Source organism: Dendrobium catenatum, unplaced genomic scaffold (genome assembly GCF_001605985.2).
Source record: "Dendrobium catenatum unplaced genomic scaffold, ASM160598v2 fragScaff_scaffold_1257, whole genome shotgun sequence".
NCBI classification, from domain to species: Eukaryota; Viridiplantae; Streptophyta; class Magnoliopsida; order Asparagales; family Orchidaceae; genus Dendrobium; species Dendrobium catenatum.
The window spans coordinates 95398-118394 of NW_021319719.1; the positions used below are offsets into that span (position 1 = coordinate 95398).

Genomic DNA, 22997 nt, shown 5'->3' on the forward strand with positions numbered 1-22997 from the left:
GGGACTTATTTTGTGAGAGCAACCTTCCTTCTTCCTTTGTTCATTTAGTAAAGGAAGAATGTGATAGTTTGAGTTCCTCTCATTAGCTTGTATCTAGGTTCCTTCTTTTATTTTATGTAATTTGCATCTTTCAAAAAAAAAAAAAAAAACAAATCCTTTAAAAAAAAAAAAAAAAACAAACCATCTATAGTGTGTGAAAAAGGGTGTATGGTCGAAGTGGCTTTAGTTTTTAAAATGCTTTATTTGGTGAGGTTTATTGATTAGAAGCTAAAGGGGAATTTTAGTTTAAATTTAACTATTAATAATTTAACATTTATTATTTATATTTTAAGAGATTTAAATTTTTTATTTAGTTTTAATGAACAAAATAAATTAATGACTTTGAAGTGCTAAAGCCACTAACCCTGATCTTGACACTCATAATTACAATATTACCATTCCTATAAAGGATAGGATCAATTATAATAGAGTCCTCACATTTATTAGTAATTTATTAGAAAGAGAGAAAGGGATAAAGAAGACCCCAAAAATTTTCTACATATATGCCCTCTAGAAGAACCAAGCATAATGTATAATTAAGGGTCCTTCACTATAGGAAAACCATTGATTACTGTCGGAGCTTCCAGCGAAGACCTATATGCTAGAAATTACGGCATTCTAACTGACTATTTATTTGACAATAATGATTAATTGCTAAGTTATTTTATATTAAAATTTTGTTATAATTAATGTTTCTAATATTTCTTATTTTTTCTTTGCAGATTGCTTTAAGTGAATAGCCTAACAAAGGATTGATCAAAAAAATTTTTAATAGGCACAACAAGAAGATAACACTATAGGAAATTGTCGGAGCTTCCAGTAGAAACCTATATGCTAGAAATTATGGCATTCAATTTGACTATTTATTTGACAGTAATGATTAATTGCTACGTTATTTTATATTAAAATTTTGTTACAATTTATGTTTCTAATATTTCTTATTTTTTCTTTGCAAATTGCTTCAAGTGAATAGCCTAACAAAGGATAGATCAAAATTTTTTTTAATAGGCACAATAAGAACATTCTGGTGGTCCATCCAACAAGTCTGTGTGTACTAAGGGGACCTCTTCATCTTAGCATGTAACTCATAGTCATCCTACCACTCATAGTTTGCCTACCACTCATAGTTAGCCTACTACACATTTACCCACTCCTAGAGCTAGTAGCCTGTAGTTCTACTCCCTACTTTCCTTGACCAGATGCCACATAGAGTACCCCATTCTACCCTTACTACCCACCCCAACCTTATGGTGGCCCTCATACTTATTCATATCCACCATATATTCCACCATACTATCCCCCACTACCCCCTCAGCCTGCTATAGGTGGACCTTCGACCCCAGCTATTGTAGAGCAAGCAATAAATAGTCAAATATTGATTGAACATGATAGTGACATGTATGTACTTATAATATTATTAACATGAAACTAAATTTGAATAATTAATTTTCTCACCTAACATATTTTTTGTAGGTTTCACCAGTCAAAAAAATCGACACATAAAATACGGGACATAATATGGAGCAGGTATAATGCTCCTTATGTTTCTTAGAAGAAAGTCCCAAAAAAAGTGTGAGACTTGTAGTTTAGAGAGTTTAATATTAGTTATTATGCAAATATATTATGAATTATTTCTTTTTTTTTACTTAAGTTAACAAATATATATATATATATATATATATAAATGCAGAAAGATTTTTATTGGCTACCCCAACACAATAACAAAATTAGAAAGAATTTTTAGAAGCGTGGTTCAACTCGAATGCATGACTTATTTACAGATATTAGGAAGTCTGACGAGCGGCCATTATGGATTGGAGAGAGAGTACAAGATGAGTTGAACAATTTTTGGGGTAGCATAGAGTATATTAGGAGGAGGGTCCAAAATAGACAGAACAAAGCTTCTGTTGTTGGGGGCATGGATAGTTCCCTTCATTCTGAGGGCTCAATTCCACATACTGAGCAAAGATAATATTTGCTAAGGAATTCTAAAACTTTTTTTAAAAAATTCTTTAATAGAAATACTAATGTAAGTCTATTACAACAAGAGATGTTGGGTAGAGAATCGACCCCTATTGAATTGCATTGTCATACCCACAATCGGCAACAGGAACAACAATGGGTTGATGAGCGAGCAAGGAAAGCCCATGTAAGTATATGTGTTTAATATTTTTTATGTTATGTTTAAATTGCTTAATTTTTTATTAACTTTCATAGGCGTATACACAGCTTCAAAAGAGCCAGGCTGTAGTAGGTAAGGGTTCTTCTGGCGGATTTGTAGAGTATTTTGAGTACCACATTTAGTTGCAAGTAATATGAGGAATGTAATATGACAGGGTTTATGGTTTAGGTTTGCAAGGGCATGAGGGGATGACCTTTGGTGGCTCTAGCTTCACAGCAAGTTCCTAGGTGTTCTTATATAGCCAACATGTTGCTACCCTTCAAGCGGAGCTAGAACAAGTAAGAAAAATCACAAGCTAATTGGCAAGTGCAGCTGCAAGCACAAATATAGATGTATATGCAGATGCAAATCAATCAATTGTTGGATGAAATATAGAAAAAGAGAGAGTAGTTCAGTGTAATGGAGGTAGCTTCAACGGAGGTAGCTTAAGCAGAGAATGAGTCGACTAATCCAGAGTAGTTGTTTATTTTTTTAGCTTCATATGTACTTATTTCAGTTTGTACTTTTAAACAAATAAATTGTCTTATGTAATTGTGATGTTTATGAATATTTGGTGATGTTTATGAATAGTTATTTATTATTGTACAAATCATAATTAGTTGTTGATATTTGTTATTGTCTTATGTAACTATTTTCTACACGTAACCGTTTGTTGCAGGTTGTGGAAATTAGTTTCTTGTATGAGAAGTTTCTTTTTTTTATTATTGCTACAAGTTTTTGGTGGATAATATGCCGGTAATCTGCTAGAAATAATGATACAACAAATTATGTATCAATTTTTGATGTATTTTTTACGCTGAAATTTTCATCGTATACTTTTTGGCGTATATAGCGACATTTTATCTGTCGACACTACTGGCGTAATTTTACACCGACAATTCCAGTGGATATAATGTCAGAATAAGGCAGAAGAAAATGATGAAACCACAATCTTTTTTTCATAGGTTTTGCACCGAAAATTTTGTCAAAAATGTTTCCGGTGTAATATTTAAGTCGAAAGTTTTTTAACGACGCGCGAATTACTATAGTATGGAAATTCAATAGAAATTTGAAGGAAACATACTTTTTTTGTCAAATTTTTTTATGTTACCAGCAGATTTCATCTGCCAGTAACAACGCATTTTCCTGTAGTGTTTGATTTATTAATCATTTATTAAGGTTGATTGAAGATCCCCCAATTCAATGTGTTAGTGTCTTCCTCAAAGGAATCATACACAACACATATGAATCTTTTTGGTTTTTTAAAATCATTTAAGAACCTTATAAATTCAACTCTAATATACCATCAAGAGGAATCAAACATAAAGCATAAAAAGGCTCTTTATATATTTAATGAATATTATTTATTTAAATCTATTTGATTAAAGAAAATTTGATCAATTAAATTTCTCAATTAATTAGGTTTGTGTGATTTAAATTAGAATTAATATTCACTGATTTTTATTTTAATTATTTGAAATTTAAATATTTATTAAATATTTAATTAAATTTTAAGATTGTAACCATGATTTGGAGTTGATTAAATGTTTTTTTTTTTTTGTCTTTTTATGAATTTTAGATGATTTATAAATTTTTTAACCAAAATCAACCCTTAAATAAGGGCTGAATTTAGATTTGCTTAATTAATGTATGAAATGATTTCAAATTCGTGTCCAATTTATTCCTAGGGTGTGCCATGTTACTAAGCTTATTGAGTTTGAGTTTCACCCTTAATGGGTGTGCGTGAAATTTCTTAGGATTTTTCTAACTTGACTAGACACATTCTATAATTATTTTCACTAAATGTCTCTAATGTTCAAATGGACTTGAATTTTTGTGTGACTAACCTTGCATACTTGCAAACAAACCACATAAATTTAATGTCCTAATGCTCTATAGATTAATCATAATGAATTATCAAAATTATAGATCACATAGAGACCCTTAAATTTGAAAATTCAATTATAGGAGAAAGATGCATGAAATTGACTGAGAGAGATTACAATACATCAATGATATATTATAGCCTAATTTAGTACTATTTGAGCTCAAGTTATTGATTATTTAGAGACTAGTAAAAAGAAAATTGAGAGTATTTCTTGGTAAATGCTTAAGGTTTGATTGCTACCTCCACAAAGATGATCTCAGGGGATGTTTAATGGCTATAACTCTTTGATAGGGCGTGATTAATAACTCTTATGAAGACCTCAACATCTGGGAAGGACAAGAGAAGGATCTCAAATAGCTAGGATGGAGTGAGATTTGATCCTTTCTCAACCTTTCTGCCGGCAACATTCAGATGACAAGAAAATACACAAGGATTATGGAGAAAACTCTATGAGAATAAAATAAAATCTCAGAGCGGCTGGAGAGTGAATGTATGATCAATATCCTTGGAATGAGGGTTTTGGATGCATCATTTCACATATGCATGTGTCATTTATAAATCATTTACTTAGATGTGCATTATCTTTGTGTTATTTGTGAGGGACATCATATTATGTGACGATCATTGAGTAATACCTCCCCTAATCTTTAGAGAGGCTCCTTTATTATGTAGGGGAGTACATGCCCTGCCTTACTTTTGGGTCATGGAAAAATTTTGTAATATTGTTAAGACCTTTCTTTTATTTGAATGACTTGTTGATACTCACACACACAATTTGGACATGTTTTACTTTTACCCAAAGATATGAGACAAGATGTGTTAGATTTTGGACAAAGGTTAGCTCACTGAAGAAGCTTTGGATTTATTAGCTAAGGCTTGCGCCCTCTATGAATTTAGTAACCTTCATATGGCCAACAATACCTATAGTGTAAGCCACCCATTTGTATCATATGCATCAATGTTTTTCTACACAAAGTGGACCCTGCTAGGATATTTTCTCTGGTTTTTCTAATAACATACTTAAGAAAACATAAAAAAATTACCTCCTTAATAATTTTGAGCCTTCAAATCTTATTTCGATGAACAAATCAATAATATAAAAATAAAATAAAAACTAAGTTCTAGCATATTGTGTAGTGTGTCTCTCCAATAGGTCATAGATTAGAATATGTTACTTCAACCTATTCTAGGGTCCCATATTTGAGTTTCATTTTCTATTTAACAAATTATATGATTCAATTTTAATATATATGTTTATCTTTCATACTAAATTTTATAGTGTGTCTCTCCCATGTCTATTTTAAAATACAATATGTGATGTTGGAAAAACAAATACACTTCAAATCAAGCCTTAGTGCCTCAACCTATGTTTGATTTATATTTATTTTTAGTATCCCCTTCATTGATGCGAGTTATATTAGCTAGAATCATTGGGTTATGGGGTATATATCCTAAAGTGGCATCAATCGTTATGTTCTTTGTTTCAATGCTATGTACCTCACAAGTAAGGGAAGAAGGTTCAAAAGATTTTCACAAATCATACCCTTTTAGAAATTTAAAGCCACCTTTAGGAGGAATTAGCCACCCATGTATCCATATAATCAATTTAGCCTTAATTAGGTGTAGAATTAAGGATAGAATATTAACCCCTTAATTCTTTATAACTCAAACATAGGTTATGACCCATATATTTTGATAAGTATAAATTATGTAATAATTTTATATATGTTTTTATTAGTTTAAATGCATTATTTTAGCTATTTGTGTGTAGGAAAAACTTAAAAGTTGCAAAAATTCTAAAGTTTAATACAACACTATGACACCTAATAATTACATGTCGTAGCACCCTCTTGCACATTGCCAAAGCATCACATTTGGACATGGAAGCACCATGTTCACTGTCTTCAAGCACTGCGGCACTAGATGGTCAGCACAAAAATATAGTGTTTACTATCTTTAAGCACCACATCATTACAATCTATCACACCTTGGTGCCAAATCTGCCACTCGAGTGCCGCAGTATTTGAAAGTTAATAGGGCCATGATGTAGAAGTTGTAACATTCAAGGGATATGGTCTATCAGCAAAGACGTGGATATTCATTAATTACCCGATCCACATCAGCAAGCACAACGACGATGCAAAATTTCCTATGTCAAAGTGTTAATTCATTTTACGGGCACCGTGGTGCAACGTTTTTAATCACCATAGTGCAACTTTTTTAATCACCATAGTGCAACCTAATATTTTTATGTTTTCCTATAAATAGTAGTAATGTTTATAAGGGAGTTCAGTCACTTCTCTAATTTTAGTATTTTTTAGAATGCTTCTTTATATTTCTCTAAGAGCCAATTCTAAATGAGAATAGAGAAGTGCTAGATATAATCATTAAAGAATTTTAGTCAGTGTTTGTTTGAGCAACTCTATATATTAAAGAAGGAGTGTAGAGGATATACAGTGATCCTTCCTGGTGATATCATTTTATTATAGTTTTGTTCTTTTATAATTTCATAGAAAATGAGTTTGCTTATGTTTTCTTTCATGTATGGCTAATTCTCTTATTTTGGATTGATGATAAAGAAACATATTAAGTGCTAATGAAGATTCTTATGCTATAAATTTAAATGATGATTTCAATATTTTCCCAATCTTTATTTAATGCACTTAGTGGTCATATGTGTAGTTAAAATCTAATATTATGTATAGCCTCGATGGAGGAATGCAAGAAAAAGACCTAATATTAAAATAGTTTGTTTACATACCTGTACATAGATGTAAAATATGTTAGGTTCTTAAGGAGATGATATAACTGTAGGAGATCAGTAGATATCTTTTTCACCCCTATAAGATCTAGGGATGCATTTTCTCTAAATCACATTACATAAAAGAATTTCATTAGGAAATATATGAAATTTTCATTCATCATTAAAAAAAATAATTTTAATATTACATCCTTTTTTATTATTTTTATTCAATGATTGAAGTTTTTATCAAATTATAATCCTTTTTTAGGGAATCTATATTGCTTTACTATTTTTTTTTTCTAGGAAAAGAAAAAACAAGCTCATACATGGTGGAAGCGAGGACTACATCTTTGTTATAGCAGCAAACTCAATCAGTTTTGCTGTTGTTTCCTTTCGCTTTAATCCAATCTCGAATTACTGGGATACCAACTAGCTGTTGTAGCTGTCTTCTTCTTATTGGTATCCTCCTCCCCCTGAGTGGATTAAGCTTAATATTGATGCTTCCTTAGATACTTCTTATATGGCAGGAATAGGAGGTGTTATAAGAGATTCCAAAGGAAGATTTTTGTTTTCTTTTGGCTTCAATTGCTTACATTGGGACTGCTCGGAATTGGAGTTAATGTTAATTCTATCTTTGAGGAATGTTCTTCAAGAATGGATGTATGAGGTGAAAGGGATTATAATTGAAGGGGATAATTATAATGTAATCAAGTATGTTCAAAGCATTATGAATGGTGGAGAAGCTATTTTGAAGCCACAAGATCTATCCTTTCTTAGAAATTTTAACCAAGTATTATTCCAATTTGTGAATAGGAATTGTAATAAGTTAGTTGGTTGTTGTGCTAACTATGCTCGTTCTTCTGATTTCATTTGGGATAGTTTATAAAGTTAGTTGGTTGTTGTGCTAACTATGCTCGTTCTTCTGATTTCATTTGGGATAGTTTATATTGTAATAACATTCCTCCTTTATTTGTTTCTTTATTAAAGGAGGAAAGTGATAGGGTTACTATCACTTAGTGCTTGTATCTTCTTTTTATCAATAAAATTGCTCTATGCATTTCTTCAAAAGAAAAAAGAAAAAGAATCTCCACAACCAACATTTTTATTTTTGTAGGATAATTTTTTAATTAGATAAAACGATAGAAATTGATTACTAAAAGAATACTTCCTCATGGGTTCGATACTCTACTCTATCACTTTATTATTTCATTCAACACATATACTTGTGTATATTAATGGCATATTTTATTAGTTATATATTTTAAAAAATACAAGAATTCTTTTGGGGAGATAGAGCCTCAAACATTTTAATAATTTAAGAATGCACTCCATAGTAGCCCCCATTAAGTTTTAGGCACCATTTCTAAGGAAGTAATTTGCTTTTAGAAAATTTTAAATATATCATTTAATTAATTGCGTAGTTAGACCTACTTATATCTTTTATTTTTAATTTCTTTGATTACTAATTGTATATTTTTAGTTCATGCTTTATATCCATAAAAAGAAACTTTTATCATTAGATCCTAAAATTAAGAGAATTCTTTCTAAAATTTAGAAACTAAAAAGATTTTGAAAATTTCTAAACTTATGTTAGAAGGAATTCATAAGGAATATACAAACCCTTTTGTAGAAGGAAGTCATAAGAGCATTAATAATACTATAATCCAATCTAATAATTTTGAATTAAAACCTATCATTATTCAAATAGTTTAAAATTCTCAGTTTGGAGAAACTCCTATAGAAGATCCAAATTTATATTTAGCAAGATTCTTAGAAATTTATGTAATATTTAAGTGTGATGGTGTCAATAATGATGTTATTAGACTTAGAATATTTCCCTTTTCTTTATGAGATAAAGCTAAGATGTGGTTTAACTTTTTACTCCCAAGCTCTATAAATACTTGGAGTGAGTAATCTCATAAGTTTCTTGCTAAGTCTTTCCCACCTTAAAAAAAAGCCAAAAATGACATAACTTCTTATACTCAGTTTTTTGGAGAATCCATTTATGAGAGTTGAGAAAGATTTATGTAAATGTTTAGAGAATGCCCTCATCCTGCTTTACCTGATTGGTTGGTAATTCAATCATTTAATAATATATTAGTATGATATCTTAGGGCTATAATTAATGTTGAAACTGGAGGATCATTAATGTTTAAGCCAATTTAGGAAGCCTATGAATTAATAGATAAAATGGCTACTAATAATTTCCTTTTTTTTTTTTGAAGAAGCAAACTAGTTGCATCACTACTAAAAGAAACTATTACAACCTACTAAGCAATATTTTTAAGTTCCTCCTTTAACAAAGTAAGAAAAAGAGGAACCTTATTACAACTAATATCATCCCAACTAAAACTACCAAAAATAGCATAGTTAGCACATAAATTAACTAACTTATTTTAATTCCTATCAATACAATTAAAAACAACGTGATTAAAATCCTTGAACAAAGCAAGTTACTCCATCCAATGATCATTCTTCTTTGCCGAATTTAGAAGAAAATTGATAATATTGTAATTATCACTTTCAATAATAATTCCTTTATAGACCAACATCCACTCTTTAATGACATCCCTTAGAGTTTGAATAGCTAATTGCTCCAAATGAGCAATATCCCATTGAATATAATGCATTCCAAAAGCTAATAGAAATCTACCTTTATTGTCACAGAATACACCACCAATATCAGCTTTATACAAAGTTAATAGAGAAGCATCAACATTGAATTTGATCTAATTGGATGGAGGAGGGTGCCAATAACTCAATAATAGTCTATCCGACTGATTAACACCCCAGTGGCCTGAGCTTGAACCACAACCAAAGGAAGATACTGAAGCGAAGCTTACTGTTTGAGCAATAATTAACAACGAACTATCTTTAATACCCTCATGTAAATACTTATTCCTAGCCTTCCAAGAAAGATAACTCGAATTAAAATACATGTTAATTAAGAACACATTATCTAAACAACTATGGATCATCCACTAACAACAATCTTCAAATGAGTTGAAAGAGGGAATATAAAAGCCCCATTTGTTTAAGTGTTGAAAAACCTCTCTTAACTTCCCACACTTTGTTGCTACATGTTCTATATCTTTAATAGCATTGCAACCTCTAGGACAACAAAAACCATCCTACAATCTTCTATAGGATAGGAACTGAAAGGTTGGAATTGCGTTATTGAACAAACGCCACCGGAACACCTCCACTCTAAACATAAGTTTTGCATTTTTATCCACTTCCAGTAAAGAATGCACGACTGATCGTACATTGAAGCTTTAAAAGCCATAGCTGAGATAGATTTCCTGGAATTTTGGTTTATAAGTTTGACGGTATCATCACCCATCTCTGTAATTATTTGAATTTGGCATATACTCTTCACAAGCTCAAGCCCAAAGACCTTACAGAGCTTACCTACATCCCAAGCTCCATCTACAATGAACTTATCAATATTTAAGCCTTCACATCCTGTATTTGCCACAAATGTAGGCCATTTATTAATACATTTATCCCAAATCCAAACATCCTTGAACATAAATAGTGCTGCCATTTGAATTTTTCCATCTAACAATAGAGTTAAAAGAATTTTCCACCTTCAGAGATAATTTTCCAAGTAGCAGAGCTTCCCTTTTTTGATCCAACCTCACCAAACTGAGACCCATATTTTGGAGAAAGAGACTTATGTAATAAAGAGTCTTTATCTTGAACAAATTTCCATGCCAACTTAGCTCTCAAAGGACCAACTTTACTTGCACAAGAGTGTAGACCACATCCTCCCTCTTTAACAGGTTTGTACAACACATTCCAACTAACATAAGGAAGGCCAAGCCTCACATTCCACTTATTCCATATAAAACTTCCACACATATTGTCAAGCTCATCAAGAACACCTTTAGGGACAAGAGAATGCGTATAATGAAAAGTGGGCTAGGATAGAAAAAATGATTTTACAAGAACAAACTTCCCTGTCAAGGAAATGAACTTACTCCCCCAAACATTTAGCATTCTTACAGCTTTATCAATAATGAACTGAAAGTCTGCCCCAACAAGCCTCCTAAATGCAATCTTTACACCAAGATAATTGAATTCCTTAACTTGTTTAAACCCCATAATGTGAGTTATAGACTTTCTTTTCCTCCTCTTAACATGCTTACCAAAAAGAATAGTAGAGTTGCTAGTGTTAATCCTTTGAACCGTCCACCCACAAAACTCCAATAAAGCACCCTTGATCTCTTTAACTACCTTAATGTTAGGTTCAAAAAAAAAAAGTATCATATGCATAGAATAAATGAGAAATCATATGGCCATTTGGACAAATACAAACACCAATAGATTTTCCATTCTGAATAAGAGCATTAGATAAAAGTTGAGATCGAAGAATAAAAAGAAAAGATGATAAAGGACAACTTTGATAGAAGCCGCTCTTAGCATTGATCCAATTAGAATGACTGCCATTAATCATCAAAGAGAATCTGGGATTTTCCACATATTCCAAAATGAGTTTGGAAAACTTCAAAGGGAAATTGAAATACTCCAAAATTTTCCCATTGTGCCCCAACACATGTAATCATAAGCTTGCTCCATATCAATCTTGAAAGATACTAAACCTTTAGAAGATTTAAAAAATTTGAACACGTGAAAAAATTCTTAAGCAATAAGCAAATAATCTGATAATGACCTCCCCTTAATAAATGCAGCTTGCTCTATTGAAATCAGTTTTGATATAATGGGAATCATTCTATTCAAAATCACCTTGGCAGCTATCTTGTAGATTGTTTTACAAAGGCTGATCAACCTGTAATTGGAAGGACTCATAGGATTGCTTGTCTTCGGAATAAGCACCACTAAGGTATCTTTCCACTTTGCATTCATGTTTCCAGAGTAAAAAAAAAGTTGTTTAATAGCATTCCAAAAATCTTCCTTAATAATATCCCAAAAAGCTTTGAGAAAGGAGTAAGTAATACCATCATTCCCAAGATCTATTTTAGCATCAGCTTGATTCATAATTCCCTAAACTTCCTCCAAAGAAACATCCCTATTTAGCAAACATATATCATCTTCATCAACATAACATATCATAGAAGGCTAACCTTGCAGAACTCATTTCCTTTCCTTCTACTTCTTGTTGAAGAACCGAATAAAAATATCTTAAATCTAAATTTGATCTTTGACCAAATCTTTATTATCATCTTTGACCTTAAAGATCCAATTTGAATTCCTCCTTATGATAGCAAAAGATTGAAAAAAATCTAGAATTCATATCTCCTTCCATCATCCATCTGGTTTTTACACATTGTCTCCACTAAGCATTCAGATGAGCCGAAGTAGAGTTTAGCTCATTCACCTTTTCCTTAAAACTCCACCTATCCTCTTTCGAGAGATAAACTATATCCTCCACTTTAACTTGTATCTCCAAAATCTCTTTCATGAGACAATCCTTCAATTGATTAAAATTTTTTAGCTTGGCTTTACTCCAGAAGAACAAAGCTTTCAAGATTCTATTACACTTGATATTACGAATCAAAATAATTACCATCAACCTTCTTATTCCATTCTTTCCTTACCACAACAAAAGTTGCCAGAAATGAAGAACAAACATTTTCAAATCTAATAATCCTTTTAGTCAGAGGTTTTAGCTCTAAAAGATTTAGTACCAACAGACAATTGTCTGAAGTAACTCTAGCAAGATACCTAACTAACATTTGATGGTAATAATTGAATGTTGCAAAATTCAAGAAACATCTATGCAACCTCTCCAAAATTTGAGCCCAGCCAATTTTATTATTACACCAAGTGAAATTTAGACTAATACACCCAACCTCATGAAGGTTATTATTAACCAAAAATGAATACATCTCTTGATTATAATTGGCTACAAATAATTTCTAGTGGCCTGTTTATAGGGTAAATCTTAAGAAAGTAGTAGGAATTTATAATTTATTCTTTATCAATCTTGACTGCACCAATTCTAGCAATTTATAAGAAGTTAAATTTAATAATAGTAAATTCTGGATTAGAAATTGAATCTTTAGAGGATCAAAATTTATTTGAAGATAATAATGTCCAAGAGATAAAAAATATTAATTTAATTAGAAGTCATAATAATCCCTATATAAATACATATAATTTAGCTTGGAGGAACCATCCTACTTTTAATTGGTCAAATAATATGGGTGGTAGCAATCAATCAAAAAAAGGGTAGAATAATCAAGTAAATTATAATAATCCTCGACAACCTACTATTAATCCTAGAATTATATATCCTCCAAGATTTAATCAAAGTAATCAATTTAAAAATAAAAAATAGCATTCGAGGATGTAATAATACAGTTAGGGAGTCAATTATAAAATTAAGCTCCTTCAATTAAAATTTTTGAAACCCAATTAAGTCAACTTATAATTTTAATTAGTAGTTAACCTCTTAGTCCTTTACCTACCAATACTAAAGTTAACCCAAAAGAAAATGAAAAAGATCTTAGTGGAAGTTATTTGAAGAATGGAAATAATGTACCCTTCCCAAATTAAAAAATCTTGTCAAGTCTAGTTGAAGACTATAAACTTAGCATTGTATGGGAGGCAACCCATAATTAGGTTGAGTTTGAAATTAAGTATAGCTAAAGACTACAAACTAAGCTCTTAACTTGAGGCAACCTAGCTTTTAGTTTATGTGTGTTAGGTAGAATTATTAGTTTTAATAATAGTAATCATTGGAGTTTATTTTAAAAAAAAAATAATTTGAGAGAAAAAGGAGCACCGCAATGCTTAAATGGGTTGTATTTGTTTTAAGTTTGAAAATTTGGCACTCCAGAATAAATTAAAATTATAAAAAGGATAAGTTAGAAGTACTATTTTCAATCATTAACAGATCTTTTGGAGTAAAGTATTATTGAGTGCTCACCTTTCATTCTTGAAACTTAAAAGCCATGGGAGTAAAGAAAAGAAAGCATTTTTCCTCTAGTAATAGAAAAGAATTACAATTAAAAAATGAAGATTCCTTTTCACTTCTCAACCTCCCAGGTTCTGGTATCATTAATAAACTTCATGAATTTAAAAATGAAGTTTAAGAAGATACAAAAAGATATAATGCAAAATGAATAAGATGAATGGATGTAAATTTCTTAATTATAAATTTTATCTTGGTCAAGATGTCTTACAGTTTGATTATACAAAGATGTTTTTCCATGAAAAACATAAATCTAGATGGATTAACCCTTATACTAATTAGAATTTATCTCAACAATGGCATAATGAAACTAGATAAGATGACCTTTCACATTTTCATGGTTAAGGGGCATAGATTGAAACCTTATGGTTTAGAAGATTAGGAGAGTTCATTTTTCTTTGTGCTTAGTTTAAGAGAGGAAGAGGTTATATATGTATGTTTGTATGTATGTATGTATGTATGTGTATATATATATCTAAAAGGATAAAAAGATAATAATGGTCATGTTAGAGAGGAGAGTTTATAATAATGGTCATGTACGCATATATATCTAATTTTTTTCCTTTATGTCATTTTAGGAGAATTCAGATATGTAAAGGATGGTCATGTTCTTGGAGATATGTCTGAGTCATTGATGATTTGTATGATTCCTTAAAGCACTAATTATCATGTACCTATGTTATTATTTTAAAGCACATATTTAATGTATTTTTATCATTCATATGAAAATATGCGTTTGTTATTTTTGATTATGTTGTTGTTTTCATTGTACTAAATTTCTCTTATATTTCAATTTTTACATTGCACTCTATTAATATTATGTATTTTGATTATTTAACTAACCTTAATAAAAATGATAATAAAAATTATGTAAAATTAGGATAACAATAAAACCCTATATAATATTTTAAATGAACATTGCTTTATATTGCATATATTGGAGAAATTAAAAATTAACTAGGTTATATCATTTAAGTTATTAACTTAACTAGAATTCATAAATTATTTATTTAAGCATTGATTTTTAAATTAAAGATGAATAATTAATGTTAAAGAATTGATATGGGTAGATTAAAATTAAAAATCATAAAGAAAACCAAATTTAAATTAGTAAATATATTAAATCCTTATAATAATATCATTAAGATTGTGAAAATAGGAAAGTAAAATAGATTTTCAAAATTATTAACTTTGTTCTCGCAGAAAGAAAAAATAAAATAAACTTGAAAAAGAGTTCTAAAAGGATAAAAAGAGAAAAAAAGAAAATGAGTACTTTCAAAAATGGGTATCAGTTAAAAACTTGGAATCTGACAACAATCTTATACAAAAATTCTTAATTAACAAGATGGGATAACTAATACAAATAATAATGAACTAATAAAAATTCAATCATAACTACAAACACATCTAATCTTTAATCTATATTATTCAATTAAAAATATAATAGCCAATGAATATCATCCTAATAAGTAAATTCCAATTAAGTAACGATAAGAATGACTAGTCAGGATAATTATTATTATATTTTAAACTAGAATTATAACTTTATTCATTTCCACTACTTCTAGACTATGATGTATTATCCTATATTTTTATAATTTTAAATTATAATTTTTTATTTTAGTTATTAAATTAAAAAGAATAGTTGAGTTTTTTTTTTTTCTTGAGGATAATCAAGAGTTTAAGCTGAGGAGAATTTGATAAGTATAAATTATGTTATATTTTTATATGTGTTTTTATGAGTTTAATTTTTTTGTTTTAGTTATTGTGTGTAAGAGAAACTAAAAAATGGTAAAAAAAATCTAAAGCAGAATACAGTACCGCGACACCCTATGATTACTCACCGTAGCATCCTCTTCTATACTATCGAGGCATCACATTTAGACATAGCAGTGTCGTGTTGACTATCTTTAACCATTGGGAAACTATATGGTCAGCTTGGAAGTGCTGTGTTTGCTATCTTCAATCATTGCAGCATCACAATATATCATGCTTTGGCGCCAAATCTGCCACTCAAGCATCGCAACATTTGATAGTTAACAGTGTCACGGTGTAGTAGTTTTAACTTCCAAGGGACACAATCTTCTTCCAAAGTGATGCGACTATTAACTAAGTAGCCAGTCCATATCAGCAAGCACCATAATGGTGTAGAAGTTCTAGAGCTGAAGTGCTAGTTAACTTGACAAATTCCTCGACGCAACTCTTTTAAGCGTTGTAGTGCCACATGTTATTTTTTGTAAGAGAATTCAGTCACTTTTCCAATTTTAATATTTTTCATAGTAATTTAATCTCTCTTAGTGTCAATTTTAAGGGAGACTATAGAAGTACTAGATATAATTATTAGAGTGTTTTAGTTAGTGTTTGTTTGAGCAACTGTATACGTTAAGGAAGAATGAGTGTATAAGAGATACATTGATCCTTCCTAGTGATATCATTCTCTTGTATTTTTGTTCTTTTAGGATTTTAAAGAAAATGAGTTTGCTTATCTTTCTTTCATGTCTTTCTAATTCTCTAGTTTTGGATTGATGATGTAGAGAATATATTAAGTATCAATGAAGATTCTTGTGTTATAAATTTAAATGATTTTTTTTAAAATATTTTCTCATTCTTTATTTAATATGCATAGTGGTCACATGTGTAATTAAAATTTAATGTGTTGTATAGCCTTGATGGAGGAATACAAGAACAACCAGGAATATTGAAATAATATATTTGCATACTTGGACATTTGATGTAAAATATGTTAGGTTCTTAAGGAGTTGATATAACTATAGGAGGTTAGCATATATCCTTTTCACCCCTATAAGCTCGATAGAGATCTAGGGATGCATATGATCTGAATCATATTACAAAAAAATTATTAAGAAAGATATACAATTTACATTCATCAATCCAAAATACTTTATTTAAATATTTTATTCTATATTTTTACTATTTTTGTTCAGTGATTGAATCTACACAACCAACATTTTTATTTCAGAAGGATAATTTTATAATTAGAATAAATTATAGTAGTTGATTGCTAAAAAGCATACTTTCTCATGGGTTTGACACTCTACTCTATCACTTTATTACTTGATTTAGCATATATACTTGCATATATTAAGTGGGTTTTGATATTATTTATATATCAGGAAACCTAAGAATTATTTAGGCTAGATAGAGCCCTAAAAATTTTAGTAATTCAATAGTGCACTCTACAATAGCCCCCCATCATATTTTAGACTTTTTATAACTTAATGATCTAAAATATAACTTCAATTATAATTAATCCAACCTAAATAGCTAATCACTTAATAAGAAATCCTTTGGTTAATAAATTAAATAATATGAACTTGACCTTGCAACTTGAACCCTTCACCTAAATTATAATAGTTAGCTAACACTAACTTTGTACACACTTAGGTGCTAGATAGGACATTTTTTTATAGTCATCTTAAGATAAGGTGTAGCTAGGATATCATTTTTTAATTTCTTTATTTTTCACTTTACACTTGTAATAATATAATGTTATTTTTTGGTTTAGATTATTTATAGGTATTTTTTTTTTCTTATTTTATTGATTGATGAGTGGGCACTTTCCCTTAAGTGATTATAATTTTTACAAGAAATATCTTCTATAGGTGACCACATTCCCAATGGACTAATAAAAATACTATAATTATCATCATAAATATCCTGCAGACTAGATCTGGATGTAAATATAACTATCTTTTTATAAATATTTTAATCTCTATTTTATTAGGGAGCTTATGTAATTTTATTTTCTATATATAATTTTAGTTAGGAAAGTTATATAACTTTATGGGTATTTCAAATGGAAGGAGGCAAAATACATGAAGATTGATCAACACCCCATATATTATTTCATTGATGTATAATTTTAGGTTGAGTTATAATTATGATAGATCTCAACTACCTATTTCTTATTTTTTTTTGGGATGTATTGCAAAACCAAGTTGCACTTCTAACCTCTTAATTATTATTTATTTATAAATGATTAGTGTGCTTACTTTGTTTGCACACTAGAACTTCATGCTATTATTAATTTCCTTTGATTATTTTTCTTAGGAGTGGCATGGATGAAGTCTTCACTTAAGGATCTTAGGATGTTAAACATTTTTTAGAAGGTAAACTTATTTAATCAAATTAAAAGAAACATAGGGCCAAAGATTAACCAACTTGGTTTCAAAACATAATTCTTGGCCCGTGTCACTTTTTTTGAGTACATCTTATATATTAAACCAAACCCACTTAACAGTGGCTTGCGATTAGCTCTGATTAGCTTTACCTTCATATATACCCTAAGTCAACCATATATATTTTATTTTTATCATGTTGACCTTGAATTTGTCAAACCCTTAGGTCAAAGGGCTGACTTGGTTGAATTGACCAAGCTAGGCTCTTAGACCCCTCCCATTCAATTCCTTAGGTCAAACCAAATCTATTGAGCCCAGACCCGGGCCTTGGGTCAACCTGGTAGACTAGGTCAACCTTGGTTGACCCAAATTGACCTAAACCCCTTTATTTGATTTCAAATCCAATTCAAAGCATTTCAAGCTTAATTCTTACTTCCACTGGACTCAATGGGTCTGACCCAACCCATTGGGCCTAGTCTTGTGCCCTAGGACAACCTGGTTGTCCAGGTCAACCCAGGTTGACCCATTTGGCCCTTTTAAGCCCAAATTAAATTCCAATCAATTCAAACCTATTCTTGGCTTAAAGATCCCATACCTTGGACCTATTTGACTAGGTTGACAAAGTCAACCCCTGACTTGGTCAACCCTAGTCTTCCCATGGTCAATCTGGCTTATTTAAATAATTAAAGACCCCTTTAATACATGAATTTAATTCCTATTAATCTCTAAACTCAAACCACGGCTATGGAGCCTCAATTTCCCTCCTAAATTACCCTAGATGTGATCCTAGCCATCGATCATAGGCTTTGGATTATAAATAGGGTATTTAGGGTTCCATTAGTCACTCTCTTACTTTTTATCTCTCTCTAGTGGCTCTCAACCCAATATATTTCATGTGAGGGCTCTCCTATAATCCCCCTACCTTCCCCAAGCAAAACCCGACCATCCCAATCCGCCGGCGATGACTTTTTGGTGACCTGAAGCCCCAAAGCTTCCAAAATTCCTACAGGATGATCCAAGACATTCCAAGGCCCGATCTCAAGTAGGAATTTATACGAGGACAGTCTACAAGCTCAATTGTTCAAAGAAATCGAAGATCCACTGGTGAAATTTTTCTAAAACTCTTAACCTAGGTCACAACACTTAAGTTCAAATAACTTTTTATATAGAGCATTTTAGAATGCAAGTTTGGTCCCCCAAGAATGCTCTTCACTATTATAAATCACGTTTATAATTTCATCACATTTGATCATGTCGTTTGTGAGAATGAGATAAGAAATGCTTTCAACCTTAATTTTCGCCCTAATCTCACATGTATGAGATATCCACCATTGATCATTTGATCAATGATGGAGATTCTATCATTTACCGGCTTCATCCGACCCGCAAGATTGGATGCTCGGCCTACCACTTCATCCGGCTCGATCTGAACCATTAATTCGAAATTGTGGCTGATCCAACAACCCTGCCACCTCATTTACAAGGTTAAGTGAGCTTCATTAATGATAATCATTGCCATTTTGATTGCGATAATGATTGCCCGCTGTGGTAACCATTATCGCAGACCATAGAGCATGTCCCGAGTTACTACATGGCTTGCATCGAGCCGCCGTTGTGACAGTCCTTACATGGAACCGCGGAGCGAATCCCGGGCTACCACATCACATGACCACCGCCATTTCTTTTTAAAATAAGTTTAAATCAATTTTAAATCCTTTTTTAACCTGATTTTTTTAAATAAATTAAAAAAATATTTATAAATCCAAAAAATAAGTATAATAAATCAAATTGTTTGTATTTTGATCCTCTTTAATTTGAAATTAATTTCAATTAAAAATATGTTATATATTTTAAAATATTGTTAAAATAGTTGTTTTAAATATTTTATTATTATTATAAATATTTTAATCATAATTATCTTTGATCATTATTATTTTAATTATTTTGTTATTGTATTTATTATTATTATTATTATTATTATTATTATTATTATTATTATTACTTACCCGTAATTAGGGCACCGATAACTTCAAAAAATTCTAATAAACCCATTTCAACTTAGAAAATTACTTATAATAGCTTCAACTCTTTATAATTCATCCCTTAACCTTATATAATTAGGGCCCCTAATTTGGACTTTAATCTAGACCTTAGTTTAATTTTAAATAAAAATTACCTTTTTACCCTTATTAATTAATTAAAAGTCCTTTTAATGCATTAAACGTCAAAAAATCATATCTAATTCATTTTAAATCGGATTTCGGCATGCAACCCCTCGTTCATTTCAGAAAAATCTATATTTTTATTTAAAATTATTTCAAAATAAAGCTTGCCTTTTTCTGGCAGATTTTGGTTTTGTTTTAATTAATTAATTTTTAGAATATTCTTTAAGTAATTATTATGGTAGTTATTTTGAAACCTAGTTAGGGTGGTCAGTGGGTCTCCCTATACTTATGTATTATTACAAAAGTATTTACTTTTAATCTTATTTTCTAATATATATATATATATATATATTAAAGTATTTTAAAATTACATATATCATTAAATTCCCTAATTTTTGGAGATCCATTTGATGAAATTTTTAACATTGATTGTGCTTATGAATAGCATTCATGGGGGGAGCACTAGTGGGTAGTTGAACTCCAATCATCCACTATTCGCATTGATAAGCATGCTTAGTCTTTTATTTTGTCATCTTTTATATGTGTAGGATACACGAGCACTTAGCTTAGGCCCTCTTAAATATAAGGAAATGGCGTGTTTACTATTTTTGTACATTCCTTGTATGATACCTCAAGGGTTAGTCTCAAAACATGTTATTCAAATCTATATAACATAGCGATACCCTAAGGATAATAATTAAGGACCTGTCTAGCGAACTTAAAAAATTCTAAGAGTTAGGGTAGACCCCTGATTGACATAAAACTTTTAAAACTTGAACTTTGTGACATCTTAAACCTCACAAAATTTTTTTTAGGAATTTTTAGGACTCTTTAGACCCCTTAATTAACAAACCCTAATTTAATCGTTAATTAGGGCCCCTTAATTAGGCTTTAATCATAGCCTTAATTTAACGTTAATTAAAAATTATCTTTTTTCCCATATTAGATAATTAAAAACTAACAAAAATTCCAAAATTTCCCCAAATGCTTAGGAATGCCTCTTTAGGTCATTCCTGACCTTTGGGGTGATTCCAATCAGTTTAGAGCTAATTTTGATCAAAACCATAAAATCACCCATAATTAAACATTTTTAATAATTCCTTAATTGCCCTAAAACTTAAGAAATTCAAAACTTGGCCTAGAAAATCCCAAATCTAGCAAACTCAAAGCCTAACTACTTCGCTTAAGGTATAATATTTAACTAATGCTAGAATCCCTAATCCTAGCTTATTTTCTATAATGACCTTTTGTACCCCCTCAACCTAGTGTATAGGAGGACCCCGGGACCTTCTAAAATTGGCTAATATAAATTGAACTTCAAATATCACTACCCTAAGCATTAAAATGGATTAACAAACTAAATTATCTAAAAATGAATCTTAATCCATTAATACTTAAACCTTAATTAAATTACCTTTTTTGAGCTTCAATAAGTCTAAACTTTAGGCAACTTGAATTAATTACCCCACATAGGACCTATCCAAAGCCACCAAGCCTACTACGCATACATAGATGTGTTAGGGTACCACTTCTAGCTCTAAGATTAGGGCCGGTATTTTACTTCTTTCTACTTCTGTGATGATCTTGCATGTGACACGAGTGCTGGTTAATTATTCTGATGTATTTTGATGATTACTGTGATATCTTCTTTCACTACTATACTTTTTCTTCTGTGATATGATTTGTGCAATAGATCACCCATGGGCTAGGGCCGCTTTTATATTAACTTAATCTTATGAAGGTGGCCACACTCATGCAACGTTAATTGAGAGGGTCATAATCATTAAGATTTAAAACTAACCTTATTTTTTACAGGCGCTCCAGAAATTGCTAACGCCCCCTCCCTAAATTAAAAGAGCATGGCCAAGCATATTTACTTCTTATAAAAATATAACTATATGTGATGTGATATATAAACTGCTTGATGTTTTTCTTAAGATAACTATGTAGGATTCTGGGTCTAGATTTTTATTTTTAAATGTAATGTAATTTGTTGATATTGAGTTGTGAAAGTCTCTAAAAGTCTAGCATTTCAAACACTTGGTACCCAAAGAGGATAAGAAAGGCCCCCTCTCAGGAAACTTCTTAATCATTTGAGTACCCTTCTGGAGGATGAACCATACGGAGCCCGAAGGAGATGATCCAAAGGGAGATGATCATAGAAGGATGATCCACTTGAAGACTAAGACTTGATAATGAAATGCGTAGCTTTTAAGACTTATGTTATTCAATAGGATTAGAATCTAGGTTGTTGTCGGTGGAGTCTGGCCACCACTACTCTTTTGTGGAGCCTGGGTTATATTTATGTGACACTTTCCTTGGACTTTGGACTTTACTTTAATGTGTTGGATTTATATTGATGTATTTACTATTGATTATGTACTAGAAATTTCATTCTTTTTCTAGGTTTCTTTTCTTATATGTGCTTGGCCTGATTTACGCAAGGCTCTTTAGGATAAAAAGTATTTTCTACTCGTAATTAAAAACTAACATTTTAAGGTTTAAATAATTTAGAAACCTAATGACTTAGGAATAGTTGGAACTATCTGGGGGTCACATGCATATCGATGCATTTTCTCTCTTTTTTTAGTAAGATACATCCTCACCTATGGGTAGTGTCCAGATAATCTGGTCTATGCGGATAAAGTGCTAGACCTGGGGAGGCCCAGTCTTTTCTAAATATTATTTTTTATATAAGTCTATTTTTAAAATCTCAAGCATTCATGATTTAGACTCTTAAACTAGTATGCATTGCATTAGAAACTAACTAATTAAAAAGTTAATTTCATTAGCTCTAGAAGCATTCAACCTATAAGTCTGGGCCACTTAAAAGAAACTCTCTATATGTTGGACCTACTTCCAAAATACTCAACCTACCTACCCATTTTTCATAAAGACTGAATAGCATGGATTTTAAGCACT

General features: G+C 30.6%; 1 non-coding gene across 1 annotated transcript; it reads right to left on the minus strand.

The window, feature by feature from the left end:
• Positions 1–8784: 8784 nt before the first annotated feature.
• Positions 8785–8891, minus strand: LOC114580775. The gene has a single exon (XR_003702337.1). It is a non-coding gene; the product is annotated as a small nucleolar RNA R71 (small nucleolar RNA).
• Between the last annotated feature and the right edge of the window lie 14106 nt (positions 8892–22997).